The 20,000-nt window shown below is 38.9% G+C and overlaps 2 long non-coding RNA genes and 22 other non-coding genes across 24 annotated transcripts; 16 read left to right on the plus strand and 8 right to left on the minus strand.

The window, feature by feature from the left end:
• The first annotated feature begins 21 nt into the window (after positions 1-21).
• Trnaq-cug lies at positions 22-93 on the plus strand. Its single transcript has one exon. It is a non-coding gene; the product is annotated as a tRNA-Gln (tRNA).
• Positions 94-553: 460 nt separating this feature from the next.
• On the minus strand, positions 554-626 carry Trnam-cau. The gene has a single exon. It is a non-coding gene; the product is annotated as a tRNA-Met (tRNA).
• A 64-nt stretch (positions 627-690) lies between these two features.
• Trnar-acg lies at positions 691-763 on the minus strand. The gene has a single exon. It is a non-coding gene; the product is annotated as a tRNA-Arg (tRNA).
• Positions 764-2,653: 1,890 nt separating this feature from the next.
• Trnas-gcu lies at positions 2,654-2,735 on the plus strand. Its single transcript has one exon. It is a non-coding gene; the product is annotated as a tRNA-Ser (tRNA).
• Positions 2,736-2,855: 120 nt separating this feature from the next.
• Positions 2,856-2,927, plus strand: Trnaq-uug. Its single transcript has one exon. It is a non-coding gene; the product is annotated as a tRNA-Gln (tRNA).
• A 1,055-nt stretch (positions 2,928-3,982) lies between these two features.
• Trnak-uuu lies at positions 3,983-4,055 on the plus strand. Its single transcript has one exon. It is a non-coding gene; the product is annotated as a tRNA-Lys (tRNA).
• A 328-nt stretch (positions 4,056-4,383) lies between these two features.
• Trnaq-cug lies at positions 4,384-4,455 on the plus strand. Its single transcript has one exon. It is a non-coding gene; the product is annotated as a tRNA-Gln (tRNA).
• Positions 4,456-4,915: 460 nt separating this feature from the next.
• On the minus strand, positions 4,916-4,988 carry Trnam-cau. Its single transcript has one exon. It is a non-coding gene; the product is annotated as a tRNA-Met (tRNA).
• Positions 4,989-5,052: 64 nt separating this feature from the next.
• On the minus strand, positions 5,053-5,125 carry Trnar-acg. The gene has a single exon. It is a non-coding gene; the product is annotated as a tRNA-Arg (tRNA).
• Positions 5,126-7,015: 1,890 nt separating this feature from the next.
• Positions 7,016-7,097, plus strand: Trnas-gcu. Its single transcript has one exon. It is a non-coding gene; the product is annotated as a tRNA-Ser (tRNA).
• A 120-nt stretch (positions 7,098-7,217) lies between these two features.
• On the plus strand, positions 7,218-7,289 carry Trnaq-cug. Its single transcript has one exon. It is a non-coding gene; the product is annotated as a tRNA-Gln (tRNA).
• A 1,055-nt stretch (positions 7,290-8,344) lies between these two features.
• On the plus strand, positions 8,345-8,417 carry Trnak-uuu. The gene has a single exon. It is a non-coding gene; the product is annotated as a tRNA-Lys (tRNA).
• A 126-nt stretch (positions 8,418-8,543) lies between these two features.
• On the plus strand, positions 8,544-8,625 carry Trnas-gcu. Its single transcript has one exon. It is a non-coding gene; the product is annotated as a tRNA-Ser (tRNA).
• Positions 8,626-8,745: 120 nt separating this feature from the next.
• Trnaq-cug lies at positions 8,746-8,817 on the plus strand. The gene has a single exon. It is a non-coding gene; the product is annotated as a tRNA-Gln (tRNA).
• A 460-nt stretch (positions 8,818-9,277) lies between these two features.
• On the minus strand, positions 9,278-9,350 carry Trnam-cau. Its single transcript has one exon. It is a non-coding gene; the product is annotated as a tRNA-Met (tRNA).
• Positions 9,351-9,414: 64 nt separating this feature from the next.
• Positions 9,415-9,487, minus strand: Trnar-acg. The gene has a single exon. It is a non-coding gene; the product is annotated as a tRNA-Arg (tRNA).
• A 497-nt stretch (positions 9,488-9,984) lies between these two features.
• On the plus strand, positions 9,985-10,066 carry Trnas-gcu. Its single transcript has one exon. It is a non-coding gene; the product is annotated as a tRNA-Ser (tRNA).
• Positions 10,067-10,186: 120 nt separating this feature from the next.
• Trnaq-cug lies at positions 10,187-10,258 on the plus strand. The gene has a single exon. It is a non-coding gene; the product is annotated as a tRNA-Gln (tRNA).
• A 740-nt stretch (positions 10,259-10,998) lies between these two features.
• Positions 10,999-12,125, plus strand: LOC124208854. Its single transcript, XR_006880659.1, has 2 exons — positions 10,999-11,586; positions 11,661-12,125. It is a non-coding gene; the product is annotated as an uncharacterized LOC124208854 (long non-coding RNA).
• Positions 11,642-13,631, minus strand: LOC124208853. Its single transcript, XR_006880658.1, has 5 exons — positions 13,007-13,631; positions 12,770-12,932; positions 12,629-12,671; positions 11,943-12,574; positions 11,642-11,868 (listed from the first exon to the last, which is right to left on the minus strand). It is a non-coding gene; the product is annotated as an uncharacterized LOC124208853 (long non-coding RNA).
• Positions 13,632-14,306: 675 nt separating this feature from the next.
• Positions 14,307-14,388, plus strand: Trnas-gcu. Its single transcript has one exon. It is a non-coding gene; the product is annotated as a tRNA-Ser (tRNA).
• A 120-nt stretch (positions 14,389-14,508) lies between these two features.
• Positions 14,509-14,580, plus strand: Trnaq-cug. The gene has a single exon. It is a non-coding gene; the product is annotated as a tRNA-Gln (tRNA).
• Positions 14,581-15,040: 460 nt separating this feature from the next.
• Positions 15,041-15,113, minus strand: Trnam-cau. Its single transcript has one exon. It is a non-coding gene; the product is annotated as a tRNA-Met (tRNA).
• A 434-nt stretch (positions 15,114-15,547) lies between these two features.
• Trnak-uuu lies at positions 15,548-15,620 on the plus strand. Its single transcript has one exon. It is a non-coding gene; the product is annotated as a tRNA-Lys (tRNA).
• The last annotated feature ends 4,380 nt before the right edge of the window (positions 15,621-20,000 follow it).

Genomic DNA, 20,000 nt, shown 5'->3' on the forward strand with positions numbered 1-20,000 from the left:
CCACGGTAGGAAATTTATCAAGGTTCTATGGTGTAATGGTTAGCACTTCAGACTCTGACTCTGACAATCTGAGTTCAAATCTCAGTAGGACCTATTTTACTAGATAGCGAGATCGTTGCAAGAAAGGCCAGTCAAGACTTTTTCCCACAGTGCAACCCTCTCTTTTAGAGTTTATGCACTGCGTTGCTGATGGATTAGGATACTTGATTATGGTGAGTTATTGTACAACAGTACGTTATTACGCCAGGCTGTCGAAGGGTGCTATACATGTTCGTTGCAAATCGTTATTTCTTCAAGTCACCGCCATTGCCACTTCAAAGTATGTCTGTTTGCATCCATCCCCAAATACATCCGAGGGACACTATATCTTGCAAACGGCCTACAATTAGCAAACAACACTTTCGTAGTGGCGAGCACAACCCCATCGACGTAAAAACCATAATCGACGTAAACACCACAACCCTTTCTATCCTTTTCAAAACGAAGCAAAGTTTAGTATTTTGCTTTTTCTAAAGTTTGACTTGAATTTTTTCAAGAGGAAAAATGAAACAAATGCCCCGAGTGAGGTTCGAACTCACGACCTCGAGATTATGAGACTCGAGCGCTGCCTACTGCGCTATCGAGGCGGCCATCGTCCTTGAACGCTATAACAAAGTGGTGCCAACTGTCTTCCTTGAAACGCAAGTAAATCGAGCTTGCCAGGAGTCGAACCTGGAATCTCCTGATCCGTAGTCAGGCGCGTTATCCATTGCGCCACAAACCCATGTTATACGACGAACAATACTAATTGAAACAATTTAACTACTTGTTTTGAACAGAAAGTGATCAGGTTTGAATCATGTCTTTACTAGTGAAGTCATGTTTTAAGCCTTTAAACAAACCCCATGTTACACGACGAACAATACTAATTGTAAGAAACAACTACTTGTTTTGGACAGAAAGTGATCAGGTTTGAATCATGTCTTTACTAGTGAAGTCATGTTTTAAGCCTTTAACAAGAATGGAATTTATTATTACTGTTCATACGATATTCACTTAATTGTTGATAGGGAGGTAATACAGCCCGGTTAGCTCAGACGGTAGAGCGCGGGACTTTTAATCCTGAGGTCGATGGTTCAAGTCCCTCATCGGGCGTGAAACGTGGGATGTGTACAACATATGTGGTGGTGTTCAATACAGGATAATTATCCCTGAGGTATATTTATATACGAAGGTCCTTAACAATATAGGGTGTGGGGTATAGGGGGTAGGGTAGTAGTAGCTAGTAGTGAAATTCAGAGGGTTTAATGTCCATTTAGTGTTCCTTTATACGTTTCTTCCCTGAATGACCAATCGTCACCAAATTTTGTACATAATTCTGTCAAAATTTGATACATGGCGTAACGGGGTTTTCATTTGTTTTCATTACTGTTTTAAAAATTTAATTTGCGTACTTGTTACCTAGCTGGTTGCCGAATCCTAGGCAGTGAATTCGCTTTTTTTGCGTAACCTTCCAACTGTCAGTGCATGCTCAGCAGTGTAAACAAAAACAAAAAAAAAGTTTGGATCTTCCCTAGCAAGACAAGTTTTCTGCTACGGGAGTGGAGAGTATTTATTATTTGATTTTGTTTTTATGTTCGATTTCGATTTCGTCTTTATTCTTCTTTTTACTTTGTATTTTCCCATTATTACTTTTTTAAATCTTTTGTTTTATTATCACCTCTTTTTGTTTACTGTTTTTTGTCTTGATTTTAATAAATTTTTTGATCAAGTAAAATTTTCTATTCCTCCTTTTTTTAACAGTTAGTCATCAACCAAGAAGTTGAGGAACATTTAAAAATGTTTGATTATACTCATTTTGAAGCTCTGGGTCATCTCTCTCTTCTTCCCTTGTCCTCTTCACAGTCATCAAGATCTTCTGGTGGTCGTGAAGAGTTACCACCGATCTTCCACTTCCATTTACCTCCGAAAGCTTTTTAAGTGTAATTTTTCAAAAATTACAAATTTATTTTTCGAGATCGAGATTCGAACCCTAAACAACACGAGTGGCAGCCCGAGTTGATAACTATTAGACCAACACTGACATTTTTATATAAGGGAATGCTTGGCCCGGTTGGTGAGTACACCAAATAATGTAACAAAAGTCGAAGTAAAGCAATGGTAATATCGCTAGTGACGCTACCATCGGTATCGATTTCGGAACCGGTCGTAAAACACTTAGGTTATATGCCTTAATTATAAAGATTTTTTCAGCGGTGGTTTAATCTAACTGCTAAGAGCACATCCATTTCTTTGTAGTTAATATGTAACTAATAATTTTTCTAATTCCATGTTACTGTAGTAATAAATATTGCTATAACTTAATCTAAACATGAAGTGCGACGTGGGGTGGCGGGGCGAATCCTCCGCCATTCATAATTCGCACCACTCATAATATTACAGATTATTTTTCAATTAGTTATAAAGAATCAATTATGGAAGATAATAAAGGGAAACAGAATTTTCCAAACGTTATAGTATGTATTAATCTACTATAACCTTGATTTTCTGTCTCTTTAACGTTTAAAACAATTACCGAAGGACGTTACCGAAGGAATCTTGTTCTGTAATTAAATATTGCAGATAAACTGAGATAATCTGGATTTAGATGAAAAACGTTAAGGAACAATATGTTGACGAGGTGACCGAGCGGTTAAGGTGATGGACTGCTAATCCATTGTGCATTGCACGCATGGGTTCGAATCCCATCCTCGTCGAAAGGAGTAGTTAGGGATATTGGCAACTGTAACGCACTCCAATTGCTATGCAGTGATCAGAGGTTCATAGCATTTCAATGTAGAAACTTAGTCTTCAAGCCACGGTAGGAAATTTATCAAGGTTCTATGGTGTAATGGTTAGCACTTCAGACTTTGACTCTGACAATCTGAGTTCAAATCTCAGTAGGACCTATTTTACTAGATAGCGAGATCGTTGCAAGAAAGGCCAGTCAAGACTTTTTCCCACAGTGCAACCCTCCCTTTTAGAGTTTATGCACTGCGTTGCTGACGGATTAGGGTACTTGATTATGGTGAGTTATTGTGCAACAGTACGTTATTACGCCAGGCTGTCGGAGGGTGCTGTACAGTACCCACCAAACTATTAGGTACACCCCCCTATTTTCAGTGCATTCTTATGGCACTACGTGTCCTAGATAAAATGCAATAACTCTTGAACCGCTTGGGCTAGATTTTTTTCCCTTTGGCCCTGAGTAGATCTAATGATGATCTACATTTTTTCTACACATGAAGTTGTCGTAGGATTAACCCCCACGGCGCTACGGTATCGTTCAGTTTATTAGGTACACCCGTTTTCCCCCATATGCGCCGTGTTAAATACGGCGTTTTCAAAAATTTATAAAAAATACTAAAAGTAAAGCTAAAATTTTTTTCTTTGTGCCAAAAGAAGCACAATTCTTCACTCTATACGAATATAAAGAATGATTTACACTAAAATTAACTCAGAGAACCCTTCCCTATACCTCAAAGTTTTCCACTTCAAAATTTGTCGAAATTTCTAATGCCTATGGGGGCGACAGTGCAAGTGTGTAGTAAAAAGTAAAAATTTTGAAGTGGAAAACTTTAGGGTATAGGGAAGGGTTCTCTGAGTTGATTTTATTGTAAAACATTCTTTATTTATTGCGCTATCGAGGCGGCCATCGTCCTTGAACGCTTTAACAAAGTGGTACCAACTGTCTTCCTTGAAACGCAAGTAAATCGAGCTTGCCAGGAGTCGAACCTGGAATCTCCTGATCCGTGGTCAGGCGCGTTATCCATTGCGCCACAAAACCACGTTATACGACGAACAATACTAATTTTAAGAAACCACTACTTGTTTTGAACAGAAAGTGATCAGGTTTGAATCATGTCTTTACTAGTGAAGTCATGTTTTAAGCCTTTAACAAGAATTTAATTTATTATTACTGTTCATACGATCTTCACTGAATTGTTGATAGGTAGGTAATACAGCCCGGTTAGCTCAGACGGTAGAGCGTGGGACTTTTAATCCTGAGGTCGAGGGTTCAAGTCCCTCATCGGGCGTGAAACGTGGGATGTGTACTAGATATGTGGTGGTGTTCGATACGGGATAATTATTCTGTAATTCAATGGTGCAGATAAACTGAGATAATCTGGCTTTAGATGAAAAACAATAAGGAATAAAATGTCGACGAGGTGACCGAGCGGTAAAGGGGAAGGACTGCTAATCCATTGTGTATAGCACGCATGGGTTCGAATCCCATCCTCGTCGAAAGGAGTAGTTAGGGATATTGGCAACTGTAACGCACTCCAATTACTATGCAGTGTTCAGAGGTTCATAGCATTTCAATGTAGAAACTTAGTCTTCAAGCCACGGTAGGAAATTTATCAAGGTTCTATGGTGTAATGGTTAGCACTTCAGACTCTGACTCTGACAATCTGAGTTCAAATCTCAGTAGGACCTATTTTACTAGATAGCGAGATCGTTGCAAGAAAGGCCAGTCAAGACTTTTTCCCACAGTGCAACCCTCTCTTTTAGAGTTTATGCACTGCGTTGCTGATGGATTAGGATACTTGATTATGGTGAGTTATTGTACAACAGTACGTTATTACGCCAGGCTGTCGAAGGGTGCTATACATGTTCGTTGCAAATCGTTATTTCTTCAAGTCACCGCCATTGCCACTTCAAAGTATGTCTGTTTGCATCCATCCCCAAATACATCCGAGGGACACTATATCTTGCAAACGGCCTACAATTAGCAAACAACACTTTCGTAGTGGCGAGCACAACCCCATCGACGTAAAAACCATAATCGACGTAAACACCACAACCCTTTCTATCCTTTTCAAAACGAAGCAAAGTTTAGTATTTTGCTTTTTCTAAAGTTTGACTTGAATTTTTTCAAGAGGAAAAATGAAACAAATGCCCCGAGTGAGGTTCGAACTCACGACCTCGAGATTATGAGACTCGAGCGCTGCCTACTGCGCTATCGAGGCGGCCATCGTCCTTGAACGCTATAACAAAGTGGTGCCAACTGTCTTCCTTGAAACGCAAGTAAATCGAGCTTGCCAGGAGTCGAACCTGGAATCTCCTGATCCGTAGTCAGGCGCGTTATCCATTGCGCCACAAACCCATGTTATACGACGAACAATACTAATTGAAACAATTTAACTACTTGTTTTGAACAGAAAGTGATCAGGTTTGAATCATGTCTTTACTAGTGAAGTCATGTTTTAAGCCTTTAAACAAACCCCATGTTACACGACGAACAATACTAATTGTAAGAAACAACTACTTGTTTTGGACAGAAAGTGATCAGGTTTGAATCATGTCTTTACTAGTGAAGTCATGTTTTAAGCCTTTAACAAGAATGGAATTTATTATTACTGTTCATACGATATTCACTTAATTGTTGATAGGGAGGTAATACAGCCCGGTTAGCTCAGACGGTAGAGCGCGGGACTTTTAATCCTGAGGTCGATGGTTCAAGTCCCTCATCGGGCGTGAAACGTGGGATGTGTACAACATATGTGGTGGTGTTCAATACAGGATAATTATCCCTGAGGTATATTTATATACGAAGGTCCTTAACAATATAGGGTGTGGGGTATAGGGGGTAGGGTAGTAGTAGCTAGTAGTGAAATTCAGAGGGTTTAATGTCCATTTAGTGTTCCTTTATACGTTTCTTCCCTGAATGACCAATCGTCACCAAATTTTGTACATAATTCTGTCAAAATTTGATACATGGCGTAACGGGGTTTTCATTTGTTTTCATTACTGTTTTAAAAATTTAATTTGCGTACTTGTTACCTAGCTGGTTGCCGAATCCTAGGCAGTGAATTCGCTTTTTTTGCGTAACCTTCCAACTGTCAGTGCATGCTCAGCAGTGTAAACAAAAACAAAAAAAAAGTTTGGATCTTCCCTAGCAAGACAAGTTTTCTGCTACGGGAGTGGAGAGTATTTATTATTTGATTTTGTTTTTATGTTCGATTTCGATTTCGTCTTTATTCTTCTTTTTACTTTGTATTTTCCCATTATTACTTTTTTAAATCTTTTGTTTTATTATCACCTCTTTTTGTTTACTGTTTTTTGTCTTGATTTTAATAAATTTTTTGATCAAGTAAAATTTTCTATTCCTCCTTTTTTTAACAGTTAGTCATCAACCAAGAAGTTGAGGAACATTTAAAAATGTTTGATTATACTCATTTTGAAGCTCTGGGTCATCTCTCTCTTCTTCCCTTGTCCTCTTCACAGTCATCAAGATCTTCTGGTGGTCGTGAAGAGTTACCACCGATCTTCCACTTCCATTTACCTCCGAAAGCTTTTTAAGTGTAATTTTTCAAAAATTACAAATTTATTTTTCGAGATCGAGATTCGAACCCTAAACAACACGAGTGGCAGCCCGAGTTGATAACTATTAGACCAACACTGACATTTTTATATAAGGGAATGCTTGGCCCGGTTGGTGAGTACACCAAATAATGTAACAAAAGTCGAAGTAAAGCAATGGTAATATCGCTAGTGACGCTACCATCGGTATCGATTTCGGAACCGGTCGTAAAACACTTAGGTTATATGCCTTAATTATAAAGATTTTTTCAGCGGTGGTTTAATCTAACTGCTAAGAGCACATCCATTTCTTTGTAGTTAATATGTAACTAATAATTTTTCTAATTCCATGTTACTATAGTAATAAATATTGCTATAACTTAATCTAAACATGAAGTGCGACGTGGGGTGGCGGGGCGAATCCTCCGCCATTCATAATTCGCACCACTCATAATATTACAGATTATTTTTCAATTAGTTATAAAGAATCAATTATGGAAGATAATAAAGGGAAACAGAATTTTCCAAACGTTATAGTATGTATTAATCTACTATAACCTTGATTTTCTGTCTCTTTAACGTTTAAAACAATTACCGAAGGACGTTACCGAAGGAATCTTGTTCTGTAATTAAATATTGCAGATAAACTGAGATAATCTGGATTTAGATGAAAAACGTTAAGGAACAATATGTTGACGAGGTGACCGAGCGGTTAAGGTGATGGACTGCTAATCCATTGTGCATTGCACGCATGGGTTCGAATCCCATCCTCGTCGAAAGGAGTAGTTAGGGATATTGGCAACTGTAACGCACTCCAATTGCTATGCAGTGATCAGAGGTTCATAGCATTTCAATGTAGAAACTTAGTCTTCAAGCCACGGTAGGAAATTTATCAAGGTTCTATGGTGTAATGGTTAGCACTTCAGACTCTGACTCTGACAATCTGAGTTCAAATCTCAGTAGGACCTATTTTACTAGATAGCGAGATCGTTGCAAGAAAGGCCAGTCAAGACTTTTTCCCACAGTGCAACCCTCCCTTTTAGAGTTTATGCACTGCGTTGCTGACGGATTAGGGTACTTGATTATGGTGAGTTATTGTGCAACAGTACGTTATTACGCCAGGCTGTCGGAGGGTGCTGTACAGTACCCACCAAACTATTAGGTACACCCCCCTATTTTCAGTGCATTCTTATGGCACTACGTGTCCTAGATAAAATGCAATAACTCTTGAACCGCTTGGGCTAGATTTTTTTCCCTTTGGCCCTGAGTAGATCTAATGATGATCTACATTTTTTCTACACATGAAGTTGTCGTAGGATTAACCCCCACGGCGCTACGGTATCGTTCAGTTTATTAGGTACACCCGTTTTCCCCCATATGCGCCGTGTTAAATACGGCGTTTTCAAAAATTTATAAAAAATACTAAAAGTAAAGCTAAAATTTTTTTCTTTGTGCCAAAAGAAGCACAATTCTTCACTCTATACGAATATAAAGAATGATTTACACTAAAATTAACTCAGAGAACCCTTCCCTATACCTCAAAGTTTTCCACTTCAAAATTTGTCGAAATTTCTAATGCCTATGGGGGCGACAGTGCAAGTGTGTAGTAAAAAGTAAAAATTTTGAAGTGGAAAACTTTAGGGTATAGGGAAGGGTTCTCTGAGTTGATTTTATTGTAAAACATTCTTTATTTACTGCGCTATCGAGGCGGCCATCGTCCTTGAACGCTTTAACAAAGTGGTACCAACTGTCTTCCTTGAAACGCAAGTAAATCGAGCTTGCCAGGAGTCGAACCTGGAATCTCCTGATCCGTGGTCAGGCGCGTTATCCATTGCGCCACAAAACCACGTTATACGACGAACAATACTCATTTTAAGAAACCACTACTTGTTTTGAACAGAAAGTGATCAGGTTTGAATCATGTCTTTACTAGTGAAGTCATGTTTTAAGCCTTTAACAAGAATTTAATTTATTATTACTGTTCATACGATCTTCACTGAATTGTTGATAGGTAGGTAATACAGCCCGGTTAGCTCAGACGGTAGAGCGTGGGACTTTTAATCCTGAGGTCGAGGGTTCAAGTCCCTCATCGGGCGTGAAACGTGGGATGTGTACTAGATATGTGGTGGTGTTCGATACGGGATAATTATTCTGTAATTCAATGGTGCAGATAAACTGAGATAATCTGGCTTTAGATGAAAAACAATAAGGAATAAAATGTCGACGAGGTGACCGAGCGGTAAAGGGGAAGGACTGCTAATCCATTGTGCATAGCACGCATGGGTTCGAATCCCATCCTCGTCGAAAGGAGTAGTTAGGGATATTGGCAACTGTAACGCACTCCAATTACTATGCAGTGTTCAGAGGTTCATAGCATTTCAATGTAGAAACTTAGTCTTCAAGCCACGGTAGGAAATTTATCAAGGTTCTATGGTGTAATGGTTAGCACTTCAGACTCTGACTCTGACAATCTGAGTTCAAATCTCAGTAGGACCTATTTTACTAGATAGCGAGATCGTTGCAAGAAAGGCCAGTCAAGACTTTTTCCCACAGTGCAACCCTCTCTTTTAGAGTTTATGCACTGCGTTGCTGATGGATTAGGATACTTGATTATGGTGAGTTATTGTACAACAGTACGTTATTACGCCAGGCTGTCGAAGGGTGCTATACATGTTCGTTGCAAATCGTTATTTCTTCAAGTCACCGCCATTGCCACTTCAAAGTATGTCTGTTTGCATCCATCCCCAAATACATCCGAGGGACACTATATCTTGCAAACGGCCTACAATTAGCAAACAACACTTTCGTAGTGGCGAGCACAACCCCATCGACGTAAAAACCATAATCGACGTAAACACCACAACCCTTTCTATCCTTTTCAAAACGAAGCAAAGTTTAGTATTTTGCTTTTTCTAAAGTTTGACTTGAATTTTTTCAAGAGGTAAAATGAAACAAATGCCCCGAGTGAGGTTCGAACTCACGACCTCGAGAATATGAGACTCGAGCGCTGCCTACTGCGCTATCGAGGCGGCCATCGTCCTTGAACGCTATAACAAAGTGGTGCCAACTGTCTTCCTTGAAACGCAAGTAAATCGAGCTTGCCAGGAGTCGAACCTGGAATCTCCTGATCCGTAGTCAGGCGCGTTATCCATTGCGCCACAAACCCATGTTATACGACGAACAATACTAATTGAAACAATTTAACTACTTGTTTTGAACAGAAAGTGATCAGGTTTGAATCATGTCTTTACTAGTGAAGTCATGTTTTAAGCCTTTAAACAAACCCCATGTTACACGACGAACAATACTAATTGTAAGAAACAACTACTTGTTTTGGACAGAAAGTGATCAGGTTTGAATCATGTCTTTACTAGTGAAGTCATGTTTTAAGCCTTTAACAAGAATGGAATTTATTATTACTGTTCATACGATATTCACTTAATTGTTGATAGGGAGGTAATACAGCCCGGTTAGCTCAGACGGTAGAGCGCGGGACTTTTAATCCTGAGGTCGATGGTTCAAGTCCCTCATCGGGCGTGAAACGTGGGATGTGTACAACATATGTGGTGGTGTTCAATACAGGATAATTATTCTGTAATTAAATATTGCAGATAAACTGAGATAATCTGGATTTAGATGAAAAACGTTAAGGAACAATATGTTGACGAGGTGACCGAGCGGTTAAGGTGATGGACTGCTAATCCATTGTGCATTGCACGCATGGGTTCGAATCCCATCCTCGTCGAAAGGAGTAGTTAGGGATATTGGCAACTGTAACGCACTCCAATTGCTATGCAGTGATCAGAGGTTCATAGCATTTCAATGTAGAAACTTAGTCTTCAAGCCACGGTAGGAAATTTATCAAGGTTCTATGGTGTAATGGTTAGCACTTCAGACTCTGACTCTGACAATCTGAGTTCAAATCTCAGTAGGACCTATTTTACTAGATAGCGAGATCGTTGCAAGAAAGGCCAGTCAAGACTTTTTCCCACAGTGCAACCCTCTCTTTTAGAGTTTATGCACTGCGTTGCTGACGGATTAGGGTACTTGATTATGGTGAGTTATTGTGCAACAGTACGTTATTACGCCAGGCTGTCGGAGGGTGCTGTACAGTACCCACCAAACTATTAGGTACACCCCCCTATTTTCAGTGCATTCTTATGGCACTACGTGTCCTAGATAAAATGCAATAACTCTTGAACCGCTTGGGCTAGATTTTTTTCCCTTTGGCCCTGAGTAGATCTAATGATGATCTACATTTTTTCTACACATGAAGTTGTCGTAGGATTAACCCCCACGGCGCTACGGTATCGTTCAGTTTATTAGGTACACCCGTTTTCCCCCATATGCGCCGTGTTAAATACGGCGTTTTCAAAAATTTATAAAAAATACTAAAAGTAAAGCTAAAATTTTTTTCTTTGTGCCAAAAGAAGCACAATTCTTCACTCTATACGAATATAAAGAATGATTTACACTAAAATCAACTCAGAGAACCCTTCCCTATACCTCAAAGTTTTCCACTTCAAAATTTGTCGAAATTTCTAATGCCTATGGGGGCGACAGTGCAAGTGTGTAGTAAAAAGTAAAAATTTTGAAGTGGAAAACTTTAGGGTATAGGGAAGGGTTCTCTGAGTTGATTTTATTGTAAAACCACGATATATAATAGACAGGTAGAGCTACGGGCTTAAGCCAGCCGGCCCAAAAAACGTCCCAGTTTGCGAAGTTGCCAGATCGCGAAATCCTAATGTCTCGCTTCTCAGCGGAGGGCGATGCTCTGCAGGGCCTTATGGGACTGAAACGGTTTTTGTTGGATATCAAATCCACAAAAGGCGTGTTAACTTGTAGCCCCTCAAAAAAATGATCTTTCTGCCAATGCGGTTCTTTCAAGGCAGTAAGATGATTTTTCCGACATGTCACATTTACGTTATGATTTTTCAAAAAAATTACTTTGGGGGGAACCAATAGCGATTAGCCTGCCCTCACGTGACGTCTGTGTTACACGACTCGTTGAGTTGGGCAAGGTTGGGCAGTCGTGTGTGTTAAGAGCGTCTCAAAAGTTGGCTAAACAGCAGTTCGACCTTTTTTAGAGTTTATTTTGATGTACAATTAAGACTAGCAACGTGGCAGCCTTGAGTTTTAGCAGACTACGAAGTCTCGGCTGTGAGCTGTCAGAAACAGTGACAAAACAGTGTCGACTGTCGAGTCCAGATTTGTAATGCGATCAAATTCGGACTTTTCTCATATATTTTGGATTTGGTTTACATTGTAACTATTCAACATTTTTATAATAAGTTGAATAATGTCTTTTTTTAATCAGTTATCAATTGTTTATTTTTTAGACACCCAATATAATAGAAAATGACCAAAACTTGTTTTGTTTTGTCATTGTCATATTTGAATTGCTATTGCACACCCCAAACCAACCATAACATGTGGGTAAATAGGTTCTACCTTTTCAATGGCATGATTGGATTTAACAACTAGTATGTCATGTACTTTAGGGTGAAATTGAACCACTGGGGGAGAAATCATCTTTATGGAATATTGCTAAATAAGTTAGGTACAATAATAAAAATGATTATATCAGCAAATGATGCATCAAACATAAAATTAATTTTTACCATTGAAAGTGCCTCTTCAATTTCATCTCTAAGAATTTCTTTGCTTGTAGTTACAGTGTTTACTCGAATGATTGTGAAGTGTGAAGCAGTCTTTAAATGTTTCACTAACATTTCTTTTAAAATGGGTTTTTCATGTTCATTCTTCAATTCAGACATACACAATATAAATTCCATGCTAATTAACAGATTTATAAAAATTCCAGAAAATCAAAAATGTTCATTATTAACTAATTGGATTTCGAGAATGATAAACAATACTAAAATATGGTTAATAATTCATGTAACATGGATACCCATTTACTCATGTTGTGTTTGGGCTAAATGAATTTATACACCTACACATTTTTTTAACACACCCGGGAGATATAATATTATACGTGAATCTCAAGGGAGAAAAAGAAATCCTTGTTGCTTATGAACCCCTAGGATGTCCGACCTTCAGGCCCTAATGTTTGTCAGAACTATGACAAACGACAATGACAATATGAAATGACTTTCTTCTGGTACTGTGTCTTCGATAGTTGGAATTGTTAAATGTAGACCAAAACCAGCTTCAGCAGCATTTGGAATTCTTTGCTTTCTTTTTCGGGTATTACAAAGAACTTCTGGGTGGGTATCAATTTTCTCAAGAGCTGCAATCGAGAAAAAGTTAGACAAAAAAATTTTTGAACTTTAATTTTTATCACCTTTTGGTGTTTTAGGTAAGGCACCAGATTTAAGTCTCCACACCTTCAGTAGAACAGCTTGATTAGGTTTGATACATTTCTTAGTTGAAAACTTTATGATGTCTGTCTCGTGAAAATGGTTTGCACGAAAGAAAATATCACCTTTAATCTTTGGAGGTTTCTTCCTACTGACATCTAGCCACTTTTTTAATTGAATTTTATTAGAAGGGGCTTTAAAAAGAGAAATTTTTGTTTGGTCAGTTTTATAACCGGACTTGCAACCCAAACAAAACAACTTTTGGTCATTTCCAATTATATTGGGTGTCTAACAAACAAATAATTGATAACCGATTAAAAAAAGACATTATTCAACTTATTATAAAAATGTTGAATAGTTACAATGTAAACCAAGTCCAAAATATATGAGAAAAGTCCGAATTTGATCGCATTACAAATCTGGACTCGACAGTCGACACTGTTTTGTCACTGTTTCTGACAGCTCACAGCCGAGACTTCGTAGTCTGCTAAAACTCAAGGCTGCCACGTTGCTAGTCTTAATTGTACATCAAAATAAACTCTAAAAAAGGTCGAACTGCTGTTTAGCCAACTTTTGAGACGCTCTTAACACACACGACTGCCCAACCTTGCCCAACTCAACGAGTCGTGTAACACAGACGTCACGTGAGGGCAGGCTAATCGCTATTGGTTCCCCCCAAAGTAATTTTTTTGAAAAATCATAACGTAAATGTGACATGTCGGAAAAATCATCTTACTGCCTTGAAAGAACCGCATTGGCAGAAAGATCATTTTTTTGAGGGGCTACAAGTTAACACGCCTTTTGTGGATTTGATATCCAACAAAAACCGTTTCAGTCCCATAAGGCCCTGCAGAGCATCGCCCTCCGCTGAGAAGCGAGACATTAGGATTTCGCGATCTGGCAACTCCGCAAACTGGGACGCTTTTTGGGCCGTTTTTTAGCCGTATCTCCCCATTGCCGAAGCTCTACCTGTCTATTATATATCGTGGTAAAACATTCTTTATTTTCTGCGCTATCGAGGCGGCCATCGTCCTTGAACGCTTTAACAAAGTGGTACCAACTGTCTTCCTTGAAACGCAAGTAAATCGAGCTTGCCAGGAGTCGAACCTCGAACCTGGAATCTCCTGATCCGCAGTCAGGCGCGTTATCCATTGCGCCACAAAACCATGTTATACGACGAACAATACTAATTGTAAGAAACCACTACTTGTTTTGAACAGAAAGTGATCAGGTTTGAATCATGTCTTTACTAGTGAAGTCATGTTTTAAGCCTTTAAACAAACCCCGTGTTACACGACGAACAATACTAATTGTAAGAAACAACTACTTGTTTTGGACAGAAAGTGATCAGGTTTGAATCATGTCTTTACTAGTGAAGTCATGTTTTAAGCCTTTAACAAGAATGGAATTTATTATTTCTATTCATACGATATTCACTTAATTGTTGATAGGGAGGTATTACAGCCCGGTTAGCTCAGACGGTAGAGCGCGGGACTTTTAATCCTGAGGTCGAGGGTTCAAGTCCCTTATCGGGGGTGAAACGTGGGATGTGTACAAGATATGTGGTGGTGTTCGATACAGGATAATTATTCTGTAATTAAATATTGCAGATAAACTGAGATAATCTGGATTTAGATGAAAAACGTTAAGGAACAATATGTTGACGAGGTGACCGAGCGGTTAAGGTGATGGACTGCTAATCCATTGTGCATTACACGCATGGGTTGGAATCCCATCATCGTCGAAAGGAGTAGTTAGGGATATTGGCAACTGTAAAGCACTTCAATTGCTATGCAGTGATCTGAGGTTCATAGCATTTCAATGTAGAAACTTAGTCTTCAAGCCACGGTAGGAAATTTATCAAGGTTCTATGGTGTAATGGTTAGCACTTCAGACTCTGACTCTGACAATCTGAGTTCAAATCTCAGTAGGACCTATTTTACTAGATAGCGAGATCGTTGCAAGAAAGGCCAGTCAAGACTTTTTCCCACAGTGCAACCCTCTCTTTTAGAGTTTATGCACTGCGTTGCTGACGGATTAGGGTACTTGATTATGGTGAGTTATTGTACAACAGTACGTTATTACGCCAGGCTGTCGGAGGGTGCTGTACATGTTCGTTGCAAATCGTTATTTCTTCAAGTCACCGCCATTGCCACTTCAAAGTATGTCTGTTTGCATCCATCCCCAAATACATCCGAGGGACACTATATCTTGCAAACAGCCTACAATTAGCAAACAACACTTTCGTAGTGGCGAGCACAACCCCATCGACGTAAAAACCATAATCGACGTAATCACCACAACCCTTTCTATCCTTTTCAAAACGAAGCACAGTTTAGTATTTTGCTTTTTCTAAAGTTTGACTTGAATTTTTTCAAGAGGTAAAATTAAACAAATGCCCCGAATGAGGTTCGAACTCACGACCTCGAGATTATGAGACTCGCGCGCTGCCTACTGCGCTATCGAGGCGGCCATCGTCCTTGAACGCTATAACAAAGTGGTACCAACTGTCTTCCTTGAAACGCAAGTCAATCGAGCTTGCCAGGAGTCGAACCTGGAATCTCCTGATCCGTAGTCAGGCGCGTTATCCATTGCGCCACATACCTATGTTATACGACGAACAATACTAATTGAAAAAAACAACTACTTGTTTTGAACAGAAAGTGATCAGGTTTGAATCATGTCTTTACTAGTGAAGTCATGTTTTAAGCCTTTAAATAAACCCCATGTTACACGACCAACAATACTAATTGTAAGAAACAACTACTTGTTTTGGACAGAAAGTGATCAGGTTTGAATCATGTCTTTACTAGTGAAGTCATGTTTTAAGCCTTTAACAAGAATTGAATTTATTATTACTGTTCATACGATCTTCACTGAATTGTTGATAGGGAGGTAATACAGCCCGGTTAGCTCAGACGGTAGAGCGCGGGACTTTTAATCCTGAGGTCGAGGGTTCAAGTCCCTCATCGGGCGTGAAACGTGAGATGTGTACAAGATATGTGGTGGTGTTCGATACGGTATAATTATTCTGTAATTCAATGGTGCAGATAAACTGAGATAATCTGGCTTTAGATGAAAAACGTTAAGGAATAATATGTCGACGAGGTGACCGAGCGGTTAAGGTGATGGACTGCTATTCCATTGTGCATTGCACACTCCGAATCCGTGGACCTCAGGAGCAACCAGACAATTCTACCTCACATAATAAAAATTCCAACACTCCCACCAAGATATTTCGCGGATCTTGACTCTACAACCCTCCGTCCAAAAAATAAGGGAACACCAACACTTAAAATTATGCTAAAAACCAAGATTAACTTCAGAACAAGGGAATACCTCCCAATCCAGCCAATCGACATTGATGAACAACTCCCCGGGTTGACTTGGATCCACACAGAGTCCCTCTCGCCACCTAAAATTACCCTATTAATCCTCTCTATAACCAATCCAGAATTCCAAGAATTACACCTTCCTTTTCGATGGGATACGTCCATCCACCCCGAACAATTTATTTTACCACACCAACTTAATCTCTACCGTGAAATACGCAAACGAATTTGGAAACCATCTACGGGAAAATCGGTTCTATGCATGAAACCTATAGAAGACGTCGAAGAAGTTTGGTCCCCACCTTTACAAGAAACGAATCCCATCAAACAAATGTTCACCTGGACCATATCTCCAGGAACAATACAAACCAACCGAGCACTCCTAATTTTGCTAAATGGCATGGAAAAAAACCCAATCAAACCACTTTTTGGAAATGTATACTTTCGAATCTTTGACAAGCTGTACAGTTATTACGTCCTCCACCACCGACCTTCAAAAGGTGGTATAACAATCATTATCCATCCTCACGAATTCTACTTCGCCAGAATCTCCGGTTACCCCGTACGATTCATGTACAAAGCATTATCAAAACTATCAGGAGTGAACGACTGGAACATCATTTCTGACCATTTCCCGGAATATCGTCTCCTGGCCCATCCTTTACCATATGAACTCCATGCCCGGCTTTCTGGAATTTTATCACCAACTTATTAAAACAACAAAAAATCTTTTTTACAGGCCTTTCCCTTTCAAAGCACCGGTCATCATCCATTGCCACTCAACAAATTTGCAACGTATTCAAATTGAAGAAACTGATAATGCTCAACATATCTGGCTTAAAGTAATGGTCTTAAAAAATGAGGACGATGAAGGACATCTTGACATCAGTTTTTATGGTCTTACCCACGTGAACAACATCGCGGTACGGCCACCCGCTGGAACACTCGCCTATCACTCTGGGAACACATGCGAGCTTTCGATTCCAGTCGTCGGACTCCCTAACACAACAAAATTCCGCTTTAACCACATCCCAACAATTACACATTCAAACGATCTACAGGCTGAACTCAGACGATTTTGTTCAATGCACTCCAGCGTCACTTGGACTCGCTTACAAGGATTTGGTGCTGCCGAAATATACGCTCTTCAATTTTTACCTTATACTTTTGTTACACACCAGCGAATCAGACCCATCCTACCTCCATGTATCACTTTCATCTTCCCCCCACTGGACACTCTAGAAGATAGAGTTCAACTAGAGGAATCAGCCGCCAGTAGGCACCATTGCACCCTTATCCCATGCACTGATTTTATCGTATGTCCCACCACTTTCGAGGAACCTGAGGGCCCGCCTCATAAACATTGCACCAACAAACATTGTGTACGATTTTTTGAAAAAAGCTGAACACTGTACCGTATCTTCCCTCATTCTAACCCGGAAATATAACTCTTTTTTATCACAGAAGAATTTGTTTTAATCTGTTTTCCTTCCCTGCAAGTCGTCAAGCAAAGTCTTAAGTATTCCTGTCTTTCTTCAGACGTAGCAAAGTCTGAAGTTTTCTTCGGACTTAGCAAAGTCTTAAGTATTCCTATATTTTCTTTTCAAACACAACAATGTCTTAAGTATTCCTACTCTTCTTCAGACATAGCAGTATCTCAAGTGTTCCTATCCTTCTTCAGACATAGCAATGTCTTAAGTATCCCTATTTTTCCTCAGACATAGAAATGTCTTAAGTATTCCTTTTTCCTCAGACATAGCAATGTCTTAAGTAATCAGACATAGCAATGTCTTAAGTATTCCTATTTTTCTTCTAACATAGCAATGACTTAAGTATTCCTATTTTTATTCAGACATAGCAATGTCTTAAGTATTCCTATTTTTCTTCAGACATAGCAATGCCTTAAGTATCCCTATTTTTCTTCAAACATGGCAATGTCTTAAGTATTCCTTTTTCTTCAGACATGGCAATGTCTTGAGTAATCCTTTTTTCTTCAGACATGGCAATGTCTTAAGTATTCCCATTTTTTCTTCAGACAGAGCAATGTCTTAAGTATTCATATTTTTTCAGACATAGCAATGTCTTAAGTATTCCTATTTTTCTTCAGACATGGTAATGTCTTAAGTATTCCTTTTTCTTCAGACATAGCAATATCTTAAGTGTTCCTATTTTTCTTCAGACATAGCAATGTCTTAAGTATCCCGATTTTTCTTCAGACATAGCAATGTCTTAAGTATTCCAATTTTTCCTCAGACAGAGCAATGTCTTAAGTATTTTTTCAGACATAGCAATGTCTTAAGTATTCCTATTTTTCTTCAGACATAGCAATGTCTTAAGTATTCCTATTTTTCTTCAGACATAGCAATGTCTTAAGTGTTCCAATTTTTCTTCAGACATAGCAATGTCTTAAGTATTCCTAATTCTCTTCAGACATAGCAATATCTTAGGTATTCTTCAGACATAACATGTCTTAAGTGTCCCTATTTTTCTTCAGACATAGCAATGTCTTTAGTATTTCTATTTTTTCTTCAGACATAACAATGTCTTAAGTATTCCTATTTTTCTTCAGACATGGCAATGTCTTAAGTACTCCAATCTTTCTTCAGACATAGTAATGTCTTAAGTATTCCTATTATTCTTCAGACATGGCAATGTCTTACAGACATAGCTATGTCTTGAGTATTCCTATTTCTCTTCAGACATAGCAATGTCTTAAGTATTCCTATTTCTTCTTCAGACATAGCAAAACCTGAAGTATTTCCCCCTTTTTTTCAGACATAGTAAAGTCTGAAGTATTCTTATTTTTCTTCGGACATAGCAACGTCTTAAGAAATTCCGATTTTTCTTCAGAAATAGCAAAGTCTGAAGTTCCCTCGAAATTAAATTATTTAGCAACTTATAATAAATATGGGACTACGAACAAAACAACGAATAGTTGTGATCTAAAAATAATTCTGGATTATTGAGATCCCCGGCCTCTTTTAAATATACTTTAGATCATCATAACTTCACACCAATTTTCTCCTAAACAAACCAATTTCTTAAAAAAACCTTCTTCTCCTTGTTATATAGGAGCATGAACGTGACTCGAACCTCCTATGAGATAGAGGGACAATTGATCAACATGGACTTTGTCATTACGCCAACTTACCAACATCCCACATCTAGACCAGCTTGGACTGATTTCTTCCAACGGGTCAGTTGGAATACAACCCTTCCACCACCAAAGAACCTTTTGTGTATCAACTTGGATAACCACGGGATATTCGTTTATAGACGATGCCCACCATTCATCCTAGACAAAGATCCATGTGCAAACTGGTTGGAATGGATTATCTACGGAACACCGATTCCAAATGGGCCCATTAAAATGCTGCACGTTAAAAAAGGAATGAATCCAAACAACATTGGGAACAACACTTCTATCTGCACCCACATAATGTACGAATTGTACACATCCCAACTTGAGGTGAAACCTAAAGATGAACCAGCAAACCCAAGTCAACAGTGTACCATACTTTAAAAAGTTTAATAAAATTATTTGGATGTTCCCAATACACTTATGATTTAAAAGAAACCAACAATATTAATCTTGGAGTCGCAGACTCTACTAAACCAGATCTTCTACCCCTTCGGCCAAACCCTATATAGCATTGAACAAAAAGAAATAGTATAACGTGACAAAATTCACATCCAACCTCCAAACCAAAGAAGAAGAAAAAAAACTCGATTTAGAACAGAAAGGAAAAGCCGATCTGAATTATTCAAAGATTTTTAAAAAAAAGTTAACATAAAAAAATCTTTAACCCACCTCAACACCCGACGAAGAGGAAAGGTTTGGTATTCACCAGAGAGGAAAGTTGGGAATTCGGACCTGGTTCGGGCTCCCTCGCGTACACCACGACTGGTCCGAGATAGCCTAAGAGCTCGGCGTGATTTGGGGGTGACGGGTTCGGTGAGCTTGGACTTCTTCACGTACCCTTTGGCTAATCCAATCTGGAGTCGATCAGAAATTTCTATTTTC

Source organism: Daphnia pulex, chromosome 12 (genome assembly GCF_021134715.1).
Source record: "Daphnia pulex isolate KAP4 chromosome 12, ASM2113471v1".
Lineage (NCBI taxonomy): Eukaryota > Metazoa > Arthropoda > Branchiopoda > Diplostraca > Daphniidae > Daphnia > Daphnia pulex.